Genomic DNA, 17427 nt, shown 5'->3' with positions numbered 1-17427 from the left:
TGTTACATATAATACTAGTACTAGTACCTGAAACTGGTGCCGTAACATGTGAACACGTCCAGATACGGTCAACGGCAACACCGCCCGCGCTTCATGTTTGCCCGTGCGTCTAAACATAAAAGGGGAGGAGAGAGAGCGGACATGGAACCCACCAGTAAGTGAAGTGGAATAGTACATGATCACGAGCCGGTCCCACTAATGTAATAAAGTTAATATAAAAACATGTTATCCATTAAATAGGTTGTGGTAATATAAAAAAATTATATCAACAAAGGGGAGTAGAACAAACGTTGCTACTATGTTGCTTATTGACGTGCGGCTTGAAGGCCCTGGTTGCATGTTCGATCCTCGTCCTTTTTCATTTTTAATTATACTAGTAAGGTACATGTGCATTGCACGCATGAGATTTGGCACCCAAATTATGAATAAATACCACATCGTAGCATGTAAGCTTTGAGTCACATATGCATGATGTAGATGTTCGTTTAATTCTTATAGTTCATCTCATTCAAAAATCAATAAGTTTTATTTAAAAGTTAATCTATTTTAAGATTCATGGAATTGTGCATTGTAATGCATAAAGTAAAAACAAATAATGGCAATTCATTTAGAAAAAAAATGGGAAATTATGATAACAAATGAAAAGTGCTTGTGTTTTGAGGTTTGTGCATTATGCTTAAGTTCAACCATGCGGTCTTCTAGATTGTACATGTGGCAGAATCTGGTGGAATGTAGATGATATCCAATGGCCAGTAGTGCTCGGATTTGCCATCTCTGCACCGTCCGATTGGCTTCATCCAACGACCATCTTTTAAAGTTATTTGCACACTATATAAGGGTGTAGATATGGGTCCAAATTTTCTCCATGATAGTTGGTCCCCCAGTGTGTAGTTTGTAGCACTTTAATTTTTGGGTTGAAATTTGTTTCATTACAGGTGGACTCCAGGTGTGTAGTTTGTAGCGTATTTGTAATAATTAAAGAGAACACTAGAGTTTTTTTGCAAAAATACCATGGTGCGATGAGGTGAGAAAGGGCGTGAGAGAGAGGTGACCGAGCCAAAGGGAAAACAATTGGGGGAGGGGCGGGGGTTGCAACGGTGTATGGAGTAGTTGTGGGGCGAATGAATAAAATCTAAACCCACTGGAATAAATGCCTTCACAAATTAATCGAAGGTTGGAGTCCCCCTCGCAATGTAAATAGCTCCGGCTCTGCGAGGGATGGAGAGGTAGCTTCAATGTATGGAAGAGACTGCATGAGAAAGCAAGGTCAATCGAGACATAGATAAAGACATAAAGTGAGTGTGGCCTGACATTCGTTGAAAAGATATATATGTTGTTGATAGATATTGTCCAATTGAACTTTTGGGAAGGGTGAGGGCTGTAAGTAAGAGCTTGAGAGATGATCCAGTCACAGACAGGTACATATATTGTTTGTGCACGGGAGGAAGCAAGGTCAATCGGCACATAGATAAAGAGAGAGAGATTGAGCGAGTGTGGGTCGTCATGCAATCAAAAGAGTGAGACATGTTGGAGAGAGTGAACTAGATAGGCAATGTGCATGAGAGAGTATACAGTATGAATATGTTGAATTAGGCCCAAACATGGAAATATACCATTTGTGTGTGAGAAAGAGCGAGGTCAATCGAGACATACATAGAGAGAGAGAGAGAGATTTGAGAGAGCGTGGGCCGCCATGAGGTTGAAAGAGTGGAACGGCTTGGAGAGACTGACCTAGATAGACAATCTGCATGAGAGAGTATAGAGTGTGTCAATCAAGGCCCGAACAAGGAGATATATCGTTTGTGTGTGAGAGAAAGTGAGGTCAATCGAGACTTAGAGAGAGAGAGAGATTAAGCAAGCGTGGGCCACCGTGCGGAAGAAAGAGTGAGATGGTCTCGAGAGAGTGGCCTAGATAGACAATGTGCGTGAGTGCGCACGAGAGGGGGAGGGGTCTAGATAGGTAATGCATGTATCTATCAAGAGAGGGTGGGAGGGGGAGAGAGGGGGAGAGCTCGGCATGGAGTGCAATGGCCGATGTGTGAGAGTTAGAGATCGAAACATGGAGAGAAAGAATGAACGTGCGGAAACCAATAGCTTTGTAAGGTGGTTAGGAGAGGAAGATTGATCAATAGAGGAAGTATGTAGCGTGTGTGCCGAGGGGGGAGGGGGCCTAAAAACATTTGAATGTAGATAGAACTAGACTTAATATTGACGTTTCAATTTAGTGTACATTATAAGATTTGAATTGAGGACCATGCATATGGCTTCCGTAATTATTTCGAATTCGTGCCATACTAGGTTTGGAAAAGTTGATATTGACTCGATTGTTGTGGTATTTTTGTATGTGTGTGGTCATATGCTTGAATCCATCCAAAGTTTTCTCACTACCATGGTGTTCATCTTATACATATATGAATTTGTATTAAAAAGTAGCATGGATATCGTGAAATGCGAAATGCACGTTAGAATTGGAGATCGCTATGTCACAAACACACTCTAATTCGAAGAACTCCTCATTAATTAATTCATAGTATCTCGTTTTAGGACTAACTATTTGCATGGAAAACACGGGCATGGTAATACATACAAGATTCGTTTGCCAACACTACCAGGGAAAAGCCTAGCAATAACGCGGGTCAAATGCTTAGCAGTAGCACGGGTAGCCGCGCTACTCATACGACGCTATAGCTAACGCTCAGCAGTAGCGCGGTTTGACCCACGCTGCTGCTATCTAGGGATAGCAGTAGTGTTTGTCTCGAAAACACGCCACTGCTAATAGCTGTAGCACCCTACTACAAAGAGCGCTACTGCTAATACCTCGCTGCTGCTAAAGCCACACCCCACGCTACTATTATTAGTTTCTGATTTTTTTCTGCTCCATATTTTCTGATGCTGAATTTTGTTTAGGGCTTTATACAATAATCTCTAGCATATCATACACATACAAATGTAATTATAGCATACACATACAAATAGTCTCATCAAATCATGTCATCATCATAATCATCATCCAACACAAAGTGGTCTCTCCTCATCATCTCGAAATAGCGATACAAGTCCTGAATACTTGCAACTACATCGTCATCCAGCTAAACAATGATATACATGAGAAGAGCTATCACTATGAGTGAGAGCGAACTATGCAGTACATCAGGCGACGGTTATGAGTCCTCTCTCGGGCTAGCGTGAACCTCAAGTAACTAGCTTCTGCGTCTTGTCTGCTTTCGAACCCTTTATGGTTGGCGCCCGAGAACCGCTCCACTTGTGCCTGACACTCGGGCCACTCGTCATACACTCCTGGAACCTTCCCTATGTACACGACATAGCACTGCTTCTTCACTATCAAGGATCTAGGTACCTGTTGGAGATGCATCTTACATCAAGAGAATGTACAATCATATGCAACAAAATATACTTGAGCAACACGAAAAGAAAGGGTTAGCAAATAGATGTAACATATAGTAAACATAGATAATCAACGCAATTTCATCATACGCAAGCTAATTAACTAGAGGTATGCAGGTCACCGCACCCAATCTAAAAAAGTAGTGTTACACAAGTTCGGCGAGACCGTGGACATCACAAAGTTTCATCGCTACAGAAAGTATACAAGTTGAAGCGACACATATCAGTATCATCGGCAGTAAATCATTAGAAGTTCCATCCTTCCATATCATCGAGGATGCACCCTAGCTTCTTGAATGCCGTGAGGTCCGGACGTTGCAAGCCTATGCGAGATCGGACGTCAGCTCGCGATATAAGGCCGTGCTGGAACATCCCCTTCTCTTTGACGACTTCTTTCATGATGATCATCGCAATGTCCCTCTGGATGTGAAAGAACTCATCTCTAAGTTTATAATCCGCTTCTCCTTCAGATTCTACCCACTTGCGGATATGATCATCGCTTCTCGTTGTCATGCGAAGCTTTTAGTGATTGCTTCTGAACTCCGTCATGAGATGGAGGAGGTAGAGTCCATCGTTCCTGCTTGGTTTCAGGACATGGATGCAGCAGAAGTTAGTTTTATGCGAGAAACCTGTCTTGCGGTTCTGTTGTTTCCCGATCTGCAGGTGGCCACCCTCAAGCTGAAGCCTTGGAGAGCATCATCTAGAATATTCATTATGTGGGTGTAGTTCTGCTTCTCATAGTTTCTAGTAGGATCAAAATACACGGCGTGGGAGACTCACGGGAAAGGACGATAAGGATGGCGCGGCCGTTGCTGCCGAAAAAAACACCTCAAATTATTCTCCATATGAGCGAGAAGGAATGATTGAAATGTATGAAAGGGTTATCCCACACTGACTTACATTGGATGACAAGGCAGGAGGACAATTTCCTGGTCCTTATTCTATATCACAATGTTTTCGTCGTACTCCCTAGCAGTTATACACTCAAAGTCACCGAGACTAAAGGACTCATGCATGTAGTATGGATCCGCCACACATATTTGCGAGACTTGTTCTCTCTTCATGACGGAGGTCATATGTAGTGCAAAAAGGCGGACGATTGTAAAATCAAACCGCCTGGTCAGAAACATCTCAAAGTTATGCTCAAACCACAGGAAGAACACCTCGGCGGGCTGTGTGTCGACATAGCACTTCCCGTCAGGCACACGAGTTGCGTGTGTCGGATATCCTGGATCCTTCGAGGCTAGTAGGGTTTTCTCAGTCGACAACACATGGTCGTGCAGTCTCCTAAGATCCCCTGATATAGCCTTCGGCGGTTTCGGCAGTAGCATCGACTGAACCCGTGACATGGAACATGGCCGCACCTTTGACAGGTACACGCTCTTCAAAATACGCCGTCTGGCTGCTATGTGCTTTGGCTTGTTTGTAGGCAGCAGAGCCTTTCTTTGCTCGTCTTCTCCTCTCCTTTTTCTTGGGCTGACCTTCTAGACCCTTCCTTAACCCATGCCCCAGTGTTGTAGGTCTAAGCACTGTACCACCCTCGGCTAGTTGAGCCTGTGTTGAGGCGACATCTTCAGGCATGTCCTATGAGGATTTCATGAAGAGAGACTTCTTGTGTTCAACCCTGCTAGGACATTCTTGCCCGGGCGGATCATCCATCTCCTCATCAGCATGCTGATAGCCCGAGTCGTCATATGGCTGACTCATCATTTCTAATTCATCATCATAGGCACCTGTAGTGAGGAACAGAAGAGGGTCATGCTTGTCCATCTCATCATCCATTCTTTGTTCTACGAGGGCGATTACAATAGCCACTATAGGAACTCCTTCCTCGCGTCGTCCGTCGCTCTCACTCAGCACTACAGGCACTGGTAATTGCATAGGCAGGGTGGTGGTGTTCATACTTGCTTGCTAATGTGTGGTTATTGGTGTGCTCTCGACCGGCTCTAGACGAAGAAGATTCTTCGGCCATAGCAGCACCCAACCCTTGCAGTTTCCAAGCCACGGCGGGGTCTCGTCGTCCTCTCCACCTCGCCGTACTTGACGAGGCAAATCCTCATGCCCCGATTTCACACTTGACAAGGTAACCTTGAAGTGCCCATCGGGCATCGGCTGGCCATGGAATGTGAGTTCCAAGGGCTTCGTTATCACCGCCTTTCCCACGTCCACCTTCTGGCCTTTGAGTAAGTAGAGTACGGTGCACATGGTTTCATCAGCCTGCAAAGACATGTCTGCAACGTAAAACATCCGAAAGGCAAAAGAAAATAGAATATTATAGATATATGTTGGTACGACATGTAATTACCGTGAGGGCGTCGAGCTCATCCTAAGACGAAGGCCAACCTAGCACGCCAGAGACTAAGGACAGACTGCTATGAGCGGGTGTGCGTGCCGGAGCAGGCGCGGTTACGTGAGCAGGTGATGCTGCGGTTGTGATGTTCAGTGAGTTGCTCCCAACGAAGTTGGGCATGGGGAAATCATCTACCATCTTGTCTGGATTTTCCTTTGTCCAGTTGATGATAGCCGATATCAAGTTAGTAGCGAAATCATTTCTGCAGGCATCTACACCTGTAGCAACACATTTTTCTCCTCGACTGCTTTTTCGCGTCCTCGGCTGCTCTTTTCTCGAATGCAAGCTTCACCTTCTTGTCGATGTCCGCCTGACTGAACTTCCTTTTGTGCCTTTTGGCCTCTAGGCCCTCATTGTAAAAGACCTTCCACGTGGCGCCGTCTCCGGCGCCGTGCACACATCCATATTGCGGCCGCTGGTCCAAAGGGGGTCCCTTAAGTTCGTTCAAGGCTTGGTTGAGAGGGGTGTCCCACTTGGGCCTCGTCGATGAAGACTGGCTTTCGGCTGCAACCTTGTGTTGCTTGTCCTGCAGAAGGAACGTGAACCGTTTACAAATGTGTAGTCAACTTGATCAAAAGCTAAGTGTAAGGTGGTAAAAGAGTAATTACTAGTATTCTGATCAATTTCCTCGTGATTGGGTCCATGTAAAAAAAACCTTCTTTTCCTTGTCCCACTTGTAGCGTCCCCTGATGAAGTCACGTTCCAAGGGGTTGGTGAACTTCGCGAAGGGGTCTGGGAGACCCGCGGCTTCATGTTTCGTGTCCTCCTTATCCCATATGGGCCTTTTGCCAAGCTAGCCATGGCTTCCGAGGTGTTGGTTCCCCGTGATACTTTGTTGATGTGATGCGGAGCATCCCAAGGTCATCCCCATGGACCTATCATCGTCTCACCAAGTACCTAGCAGACCCATGACACGAGCACGTGCAAGAGCTCTTGAAGCCGAGGTGACATCTCTCCTCTCACCATTCCACTTTGATGCACATGAGACATGGCTACCACCTCAAATGGAGACATTATGCATACTCATGTACCAAGGAGTTAGCCATGGAGAAGCTAAGGAGCAAGGAGGAACGAAGAAGGGAGACATGCGTGAAGACAGAGAAGAAATCAGCCAAGTCCCAGGCTGGCCGGACAATCCGTACGAGGTCTTGGATGATCGGGACAGAGCCCGTAGGATCCGGACCCCGGTCCGCACGATTCGGCTAATCCACCTGAGAGCACCCAAAGCACCGAAAGCTGCACCCCGAAGCCGGACCATCCGGATGTGTCCCGGATCATCCGGACCCCCTCCGGACTTACAGGCCGCTGTCGGCACCACTTGCCTCTTCGCCTCGTCCGGACCACCTCCTGGACCATCCGGGTCCCTGAAGCCCGGATCATCTGGCTGCCCATCCGGATCATCCGGACCACCACCCGCGTGTGTGCTTTGCGCCGAGGCCCATGTACCCCTTCGTCCCCTTTGCCTATATAAATGTCTCCTCCTTCACTTTTCTAGGCAATTTCATGGAAGATGATGAGCAAACTATGGCATGTTTGTTGAATGGACTCAACCACCCTATCAAGAAGATAGCCGACTTCCATCCTTACACCAACCTCATCAAGCTAGTGCATCAAGCTATCAAGGCGGAACGTCAAGTTCAAGATGATTTCAAATATGCCAAGTTCTCATCCAAGAGCTATGGTTTCTACAACAACCAAGCTTCAACAACTAGAACACCTTCTACCTCAACCAAGCCTACTACAAGCAACGGCGACAAGTCAAGTTATAAGAAAACTTCAACAACCTCAAATCATCCTCCTGCTACAAGCAACCACAAGCCGAGAGCTTCATCATCATTTACTCGAACTGATGAGACCATCAACACAAGTTCCTTCAAATGCTTCACATGCGGCGGCCGAGGCCACAAGTCATTCGAGTGTACCAACAAGAGCACCATGATCTTCAACGACAATGGTACATATGACTCCATGAGTGAAGGCAAAATGGAAGCCCTTGATCAAGTGGCCATGCACCGGCAAGAGAATGAAGATGAAGATGATCAAGTCTTTTGTGACGAAGATTCGAGTCCCGCTCTTGTTGTCTCCAAGGTCTTGACACTTCATTGTTGTGTCAAAGTCGTTGCATCGATCCGAGTAGGCCACATGTAGTTCCCTGCGACCGTTGGAGTGACCTTCTCCTTCGAGCCTCCCAAGGTGCTTCTTAACGGGCAAACCAACATCAGGCCGGTCTCTGCCATATAGATAATTCTCGCAGAAAGAGACGCACTCCTATTTAAGATAGCCATGGATGATGCTTCCATCCGGACGGTACATGTTACGAATGAATCCTTTGATGACCCCATTCATCCTCTCGAACGACATCATGTTATGCAGGAATGACGGTCCCTAGTCTATTATGTCATCCACAATATGGACACACAGATGCACCATGATGTCAAAGAACGGGGGCGGGAAGTACATCTCAAGCTCATTTAGTATCACAACGATCTCTTCCTGTAGCCTTCAGAGCTGCTTCACGCTGATCGACTTTCGAGAGATGACATCGAAAAAGTTGTAGAGACCAATAAGCATGTCATGGACATTCTTGTCCATTATCCCTCTAAGGGCAACAGGTAGTATCCGCGTCATCAGCACATGCCAGTCATGGGACTTTGTCCCATTGAACCTTTTCTTCTTCGTGTCTAGAAATCTGCTTATCTTCCCATAGTAACCGGAACTAACTTTGATTCTGGTAAGGCACTTGAAGAATTGATCGATCTCAGCCAGACTTAAGGTGTAACAAGAAGGGGGGCAATAATGCTCTTCCTTTACCTTCTTGCCCTTCTTCTCCCATGCCTCCATCTCCGTCTCTGTCTCCTCTGAGTTTTTACGGGGCGACATGTGCAGATCTGCCCTGATTTTCAAATCTTGCAAGTCTCTTCTTGCCTTCGGCCCATCCTTGGTCTTATCCGGCATGTTCATCAGTGTCGCAAGCAAGCTCTCAAGGACATTCTTACAGATATGCATTTGATCAAGGAAATGAGGCATGACGAGTTTGTGTCAGTACTCCAAGTCCCAGAAAACAAACCTCGTCTTCCATACCTTCAGCAGTGGCTCCGGCGCCTTTTTCATCATATTTCCCAGCGCGGGGAACTGTTCGCTGTTTGTTTAGAAATCATGTAATAATTTTTTTGGGTTTTTGGTTTGTATTTTTTAGCAAGAGTATGTATTAATTGATAAGACTCTGAGACATTTCATTTTGATTGGTATGCCAGACCTACAAATATGCCAATCGGGCTGAATGTGCATTCAGCTATAATAGTAGTATAGATGGTCCTTAAGTGGCACGCATCTGAAATGGCCAAGATATTGTACTAGCTTTGCTAAAAAATTATGCTCTTCTAGCAAAAAAAATACAGCGGCCTGGCTTATGTGTGTTAGTTGATATTATTGATCCATATACTCTATAAGTGTTTATATGTATGTTAGTTTTGTACATTATTGGTTGATTGACTCAGTGTTTTGAATCTTGAGACATCGCTTGTGTACATATCTAAATGGGAGTACACTATATGTTGCGTGTGTCATACATGTTACACTTGAGTTGGACATAAAGTGGTTTCAAATATTCGAATTCACGTTAAACTGGATTCTACCTTCTGAATTCGAGTATCGACATTTGTAAATCATATTCATATATGATAATGGAATACATCTTTGTTGTGCTTTTGTAGATATATAAAAAACATAGAATGATTTATAAAGATTCATATAAGAATATAAAATGGATTCATATTTAGTTGCCAGGGTAAACGTGAATGCTTATTGTCCCAAAATTTGAAAGAAGCGGTAAAACATCCACTCCCACGTCAGCCGCCTGAAGCCAGTGTTTGTGAGATGGAAATTACTGTCTACCCCTTACACGGACAATCCATCGGCCTGATTTCCACTACTCTTAATAGGGGTAGGTTAGTAACTTCAATTAGACATGACACGATCGCCTCCGAGCCCATTGAGACACAGTGGGCGCCAACGTGGGCGGTAAAACACATTTGATTCAAGCTCGTCCAAAAGACCTCGATCTCTCCCCCCATTTTCCCATTCATACACGGTGGGCGGCAAAACATGGCGCGTCCCAAAAACATGGTTCCTTGTACCTCTCCCTCCATTTTCCCATTCATACACCATCTGCGCTCAAACACCATCCCCACACCAGCCTTCGTCCACCACCCCATCCATCGTTGACGTCCTCCACCATGCTGGAGCGCCTACCAAGGCCGCGTTGTCCCCTTCTAGAGATGGACATTTCTCATCCACGGCAATGAACCAGGAGCCTTGCATCGCATCCTCTCACTTCATCGGCGTCGTCGTCCTCCTTGCCGGGGCCGCTCCGACGACCTTCTCGTCCACCGCAATGGGATTTGTCCCCCGATGCACCCGTCTACCATCATAGATCTGCTTCCACGCCACCGATGGCCATCACCCCCCCCCCCGATGCCTACATGGTGTTGCAAAAGAGGTGGTACTACTTCATATTGGCTCAACTTTTTTATCTCAACCAGAAACTTGCCTACTGTACTTTCTTTTGAGCTCTTAGAATCCCAATTCTTAGTTCGAAGCAAACAATGGTTGCTAAGTAGCATTTCTACGGTTTGTAGCTTCAAATCTGCCATGGCACAGTCATAATAGGGTTTAATTGATCACGCTTAGGGTTTTCCCCCTTTTATGATCAGCCTACGTGCTTCGTGTCATAATAGCACTAATCCACCCATCAATGTAAACAAGCTTAGTTGTTCAAATCCAAATATGATATTATTAAAACAGAGTCATTTAATTGGTTAGCTAAATGTTCGTAGTTTAATTTGAAATGCATGTACGCCGCTGGGGTGGATCTACAGGGTGGTCAAGGTGGGCCCTGGCCCACCCTAGGATTTTCGGTCGGCCTAGACCCCGATTCCCCTCTGTTCTGCTGCACTTCCGACCTCCACTCACCCCCAGCCACCTGCCTCGCTGGTGACTTGTCGTCCCCGGACGAAATGACTTTAGGAGGACACATCGGACTAACAGGAGGTCAGGAGCCGCTCTCCCAACGATGTCACCGCTGCCCGGGCACGCCGCCGTTCCTACCTTCCCAGTCTGTTCAGGGCTCAGGCATGCATCACCAACTAAGCCAAGCCAATTTATCCTGAGATACATCGTCAACACTCAGTAGCCACTCCCCATCACCCATTTTCTAATTGATTCATTAGTCATTAGGCAGGACAGTCATTAGGGTTTGCTGTGTACTGAGTGCTACCTACACTTACTGGTTCAGATATTTCAACTCAAAAGATTTAAGTGAAGCACAAAGAGTATTCTACTATCTCATACTAGCATGGTGCATAAAGGAAAATAAAAAAATAAACACAAAAGACACATATCATGTGAGTGCCCTCTCCACCTAGGACTAACGCCTCATTTACTTTTGAAGCACAGTATGAGAAGAAGAAGACCAGGCGCCGCAAGACCATGGCCCCCACTCCTGTTGTGGAGACCTCTGTTCGGTGCTGCACTCGGGGTTCAGTGAAGCTGATGGTTTTAAGCCCGTCTTCCAAGAATTGCAGCAGCACCACAAGAAGAAGAAGCCTCACAGCAAGCCAATGGAGAAGACCAGCCTGCTGGTGAATCTCATGGTGTTGGAGATGTTCCACCGCCTACGCCCGTCAGAGATCTCCAAGAAGTGGGTCTGCACCTGGGAATTCCTTCTGAGAAGCTAACTGTGGAAAGGCTTATGGCCAATCTAAATGATGACAAAGACCAGGCTTCTGATGATCGATCCCTCCATGTTATGTTGGGTTTGGTAAGTCCATAATTTGGCTGTTTATTTTGGTTTTTATGTCTGTGAACTACTCTGCTTTGAACTTGTTGGGATTTGTAATAATTCTGAGTCTATGCCTGGTTGCCTGCTATGTTTATGCTCCTTAAGACACTATTATGTAGTGTTCTTCTACTCCTTATTGTCTCAGTTTTTTAATGAATAGAAAAAACTTTAAGAGTTGGTCTATTTTATGCTTGAATGTGAGAGGGTTGAACTCTCCTGATAGGAAACGTGCTGTTAGGCAGAAAATTATTGAAAGTAAATGTGTGGTCGCTTGTTTCCAGGAGACCAAGTGCACGAGCTTTGATGTTAGAGAGATAAAATCCTTTTCCCTAAATAGTTTGACACTTTTGCTTTTGCACCTTCTATGTGTGCGTCTGGTGGGATCCTAGTTGTTTGGAATTCTGCAGTTCTTTATGGGCTGTTGGTGGATGTTCAAACTTTTGTTGTCACCGTTAATTTCACTTCTAGGAAAAATAGTGAGCAATGGAATCTAGTGTCTGTTTATGGTCCTTGCCAAGGTGAACCTAGAGATAATTTTGTGAAGTGGCTTTATAACATTGATATTCTTGTGGATGAAAACTGGATGATCATTGGTGACTTCAATTTTATAAAATCCATGGATAATAGAAACCTGCCTGGGGGAGATATTAATGACATTTTCGTTTTCAATGAAATAATTGGTCATTTGGGTCTTTTAGAACTCCCCCTCAAAGGGAGATCTTTCACTTGGTCTAACATGCAAGATTTCCATCTGTTGGAGCAATTGGACTGGTTCTTCACTTCTTCTAACTCGATCTCTAGCTACCCTATGACTAAGGTTTTGCCTTTGGCTAGGAAAATACCAGATCATGTTCCATGTGTGGTTGTGATTAAGACCAACATGCCAAATTGTAAATTCTTCAGGTTTGAAAATTATTGGGTGAAGATGGATGGTTTTTTTGAATGTGTGGAGAAATCTTGGGCTAAACCTTCTGATAAATCTCACAGTATTGTTGTCATTGCTGATAAGTTGAAAAATTTAAGGCGGGATTTGAGTAAGTGGAAGCTGGATATTTCAAAGTTAAAACTGCTTATAGCTAAATGCCACAATATAATTATTTTCCATGATAAGCTGGAGGAATTAAGGTCCTTGTTCACGCAAGAGTTTAACTTCAGGAAGATTGTTAAGTTGCATGTGGAACATTTGTTACATCTACAGTTCTTATATTGGAAGAAGAGATGTACCATCAGGCACATTAAAGTGGGAGAGAAGAACACTAAGTTTTTTCATGCAATGACCACTAAGAGATTTAGAAGAAATTCTATTGCCAGCTTGAAGTTACCTAATGGCACTGTCATTTCTGACCACTCCCAAATGGAGGGTGTTATTTTGGCTGCTTTCAAAGCAAGAATGGGCACCTCTAACGGTATTAATATGGGTTTTGACCTGAAATCCCTGCTACAGCCTATGCCTGGTCTAGAGGCAGTAACTAAACCATTCACTGTTGAAGAGATGGATAATGTGGTCAAGCATATGCTAGTGGATAAAGCTCCTCGACCAAATGGCTTCAATGGTCTATTTTTTCAAAAAATGTGGCATATTATTTGCAAGGAGTTTTATGCTCTAGCCCAGGATTTTTATGATGGAAAGGCCCAGCTAGAAAATATCAATGGTTCCTACATCACTCTGGTCCCTAAAAATTATCTCATGAGGCTGTGTGGAATTTTAGGCCAATGTCTCTCACAGGTATGTGAGTAAAGTTCTTGTCCAAAATGGTTGCAAACAGATTCCAAGAGTTAATCATGCACTGCATCCACAAAAATCAATATGGTTTCATTAAAACCAGGACAATCCAGGACCGGATTGGTTGGACACTTGAATATCTTCATCAGTGTCACCAATCTAAGAGACCCATCTTAATACCGAAGCTATTGAAAAAGCTTTTGACTCAATTGAGCATGAGGCCATTGTTGAGCTTATGAAACTCAAAGGTTTTAATGCCAAATGGATTGGCTGGCTAATGCAGGTGCTCTCAACTGGAACTTCTTCTGTCCTTTTAAATGGTGTGCCTGGGAAGCAGTTCAAGTGTAAAGGAGTCAGGCAAGGAGATCCAATGCCCCCCTCCTATTTGTCCTTGCTTGTAGCGACCCGACCCGAATGGATCAAAGTCTTTGTGCTTAAGTGTCATCCCTGGATCAGTATGCTTACACACACAGTACACGAGGATTTATAACAGAGGTAAGTCACATGTATAAAGTAATGTAAACACTATTACCTCAATCCATATAGTGGAAGTAACAACAAAGTTGTGGAGTCCCAACAACACCAATGACAAAGTTGAGTGTAGCCATCGTAAGCCTAACGTATCACTTACTCGTCGTAAGAATCCAGCAACATGAGACATTGCAGCCATGTAGGTCAGTACATTGAATGTACTGGCAATTTCACACTGTAGAATAATAAGGAGAATATCTATCTCTACATGCATATTCGGCTGGTGGAGGCTCTAAATTTAATTTTGCATAAAGCCAATTTTTGTCCCTACAACAAAGGAATAAATTTTATTTACTACCAAGTTAAATTACCCATATTGAGAAGGTAACCCCAACTCAATCCCAAAAGTCACCAAATCATTAATAACCCAACAATTTCATTAAATAGAGTGATGAGATCAACCGATAATTCAAATACCAGATACTCAAAATGTCCATAACCGGGGACATAGCTAATCATGATTAGTTTGTACACTCTGTAGAGGATTGCACACTTTTCCCCATAAGACTCTATCTCCTTCATTGAATTTCTCGCATTGCCTGATATTTGAGAACCGGATGATCGAGACATAGTCTTTCCGAAGAGGTTCCCTTAACCGATAGATAGACCGGTACACCTACAATCCCCCTACATCTGATATCCTATCATGGAAAGGTTTCCCACAACTTACTTAACTATGCCAGAGCCCATAATGGCTTGTGACTACTCACGGAAGTTTCTAGCATGAATAATCTTATGATCCCTTTGAGCCAGGGTGGTATTCCATAGGATGATCACACAGATACCCCGGGATCTCCTAGGAAAACACTGGATTCCCCAGGTGCCCGCAACCAATCCACCCAGATGTGTGTTAATGTTGCCACCTTAGAGTTACCCTTAATAATTATATCTCTCTCATCTTGCATGAATCTCAAATACCAATCCCCGTCTACGAGCATGGCTAAGCAATATATGACATAACGAGTAATCCCAGGGTGTTTCAAGGATCATAGGTTCCTACCTCATGAACTACATAGCAATAACCAAATATTCCCACTCCTACTCATGCAATATTTGAGGGGTGTATCTAATGCAAGTAAAACTGGGTATAGGAAAAGTATGATCAAAGTGTGAACTTGCCTTGTACTGTTGATAAAGATTCTTCGCACTCATAATACCGGATAGATCTACTCGTCACACTCCGTTCAATCTATCATGAGAAAGCAATTATAACCACACATAAGCAATCACTCAAAGATCCAAAAGAGAAGGCAAAGAAACATTGGAAAAACTCCAAAAGAACCAACTCAAATTATTTTGCAAGATTAGATACTAATTTCGGTGAAAAATTGTGGTGATGACTCAAGATGTTAGATTGCGCCTAGGGATTCAATTTGAAAAAAGAATCAATCGAAAAAGCGCTATAGTTTACAAGATATGATCAAGTGAAGCTTCGAGTTCAAATTCTGAATCGTTCAAAATTGAAAAGATCAAAAGTTGAAACTAATGATGCTACTGGATGTAGGAAGTCAATATGAATATGTAGGAAAAAGAATTACTAGATTGAATATAACGGATCAAGTAATTCAACGTAGCATTGAATCTGCTTAGAATGTTGTGTAACAACTCTTTGGTGGACTAGTAGAGTAACTGGCTAGGATCAAAATTATATGTTGGAAAGATGACACTAATTGTGCGAAGGGAAAGATTACTTCAAGACGAATCCGATGCAGTTGGATTCATCAGAAACAGAGCTATGGATAAAAAGAATTATATGTTGGAAAGATGACACTAATTGTGCGAAGGGAAAGATACTTCAATACAAATCCCATGCAGTTGGGTTCATCGGAAATAGAGATACGGATAAAAAGATATAATAAAAAAATTGAATATGAATCTGAACAAATTTTGAAATTTGAAAGTTGCAAAAAGTTTATTTGATAGATTCACTAGATAGGTGGAATCAAGACGAAAATGTAGGCATTGGTTTTATCTAATTTGGATGAACGAGTAAAAAGTTATGGCTATTTCAAAAATCAGGGCCAAGCTATTTTACGGAAGAAAAAGAACTATAGCTAAAAGATTTCTATGCCTAAAGTGTAAATACAGAGACTAATTGATAATCTAATTATTCTATCGTACTAGTCTAGAAATAATAAGCTACAGAAGTATATATAAAAAATATGAAGAAAGATACCTTTATAAGGTAGAGAAAAGACGACTTCAGAGAGAGGAGACAACTTTCAGAAGTCCCGCCGGAGAGAAGAAATATATTTTTCTTTAGTGAATCTTGTCAAACCAAAATATTGATTTAACCCGAATCAGATGATTTTTGGAGGCTCTATGGGTCTATATTTCTAGGTGGAAAAGAGGTTTAGAACAACTCTAGCAGACCCCGCAAAAATTTGACCTGCAAAACACGTTTGCGGTTCCACGAAGATCGCGTTTGTGGGTCGAAAACTAGGGCGGCCGAACAAAAACCATATCTAAACCTGCATAATTTGAAAAAACACTTTTGCGGGAGAAATTGCACAAACATAGTTCATCACATACTACATAGTTCATCACATGATCAACAAACTACAAGCATAGTTATACTACATACTATGTTAAACTAGTACTAGACGGGTCGGATCTGACAGCGGAGAGGTCGCGCAAAATGGACGACGTCATGGAGGAGCCGAACGCTCGATCCTCCTCGCCGGAGCTGCATAGGTCGACGTACTTCGCTGCCTGCTCCGCTCACATGCCGCGCCACTCCTCGGCCTTCTCCTTGGTGGCGAGGTTGGCGGCGACTGCCTGCCGCCACTAGAGGTCTTCGAGCTCCTTGGCGTGGCGCCGGCGCTCTGCCTCCTCGCGCACGCTCTTCTTGGCGATGGCGGGCGCAATGGCGTCGACATCGGCGACGTCATCTTCCGGCCCGATGACTCCATGGCGGCCGAGCGGAGCAGGTCCTCGGGCTCTTCCTTCATGGGTACGAAGGTGAACGCATCCGGCTCCTCCGGCTCCTCCTCGTCCTCCGACCACTCCCTCTTCACGGGGAGAAGGCCTGCGCAGGAGGAGGAGGAGCTCCCGGCATATGAGGACCTCGCGGAGGAGAAGGACGCGCGCCGACGGTCGTACTCCGTCGTCTCGCTCTACTGGAAGCTCGTCGGCGGTGACAGGCCGCGGTTGGTGCATTTTCGGGCCCCGCACTTCCCCGCGGCGTCGGACGGGACGCGCCGCTCGCGCTCTGGGTCACTTCCGCCGCCGGATCTGCTCCCGGAGCCACGTCCGGAGCTCCACATTCGGCCCCACATGGCGGCTGGAGGCGGGGCGGGTGGTCACCGGCGGCAAGAAATGTGGAGATGGGGAAGGGGAATCATGTGGATCGGCGGCAGCGAGGGATAGGGTTTGGACCCGCAAACGAGTCACGGAACCGCAGTTATAGCAGTCGGGGCATGCGGTTTGCGGGCCGCGGCAAAACAATTTGCGGGTCGGGCGAGTATGCGGGCTCTGTTCTAGCCAGACAAATGGGTCAAGCCCGCATACTCGCCGGAATTTTGCGGGTTTGCGTGTTTCACGGGCTCTGCTAGAGTTGCTCTTAGGGGTCAAAGGCTA

Source organism: Triticum dicoccoides, chromosome 4A, assembly GCF_002162155.2.
Source record: "Triticum dicoccoides isolate Atlit2015 ecotype Zavitan chromosome 4A, WEW_v2.0, whole genome shotgun sequence".
Taxonomy (NCBI): domain Eukaryota; kingdom Viridiplantae; phylum Streptophyta; class Magnoliopsida; order Poales; family Poaceae; genus Triticum; species Triticum dicoccoides.
Note: the sequence above shows the minus strand (reverse complement) of the source record.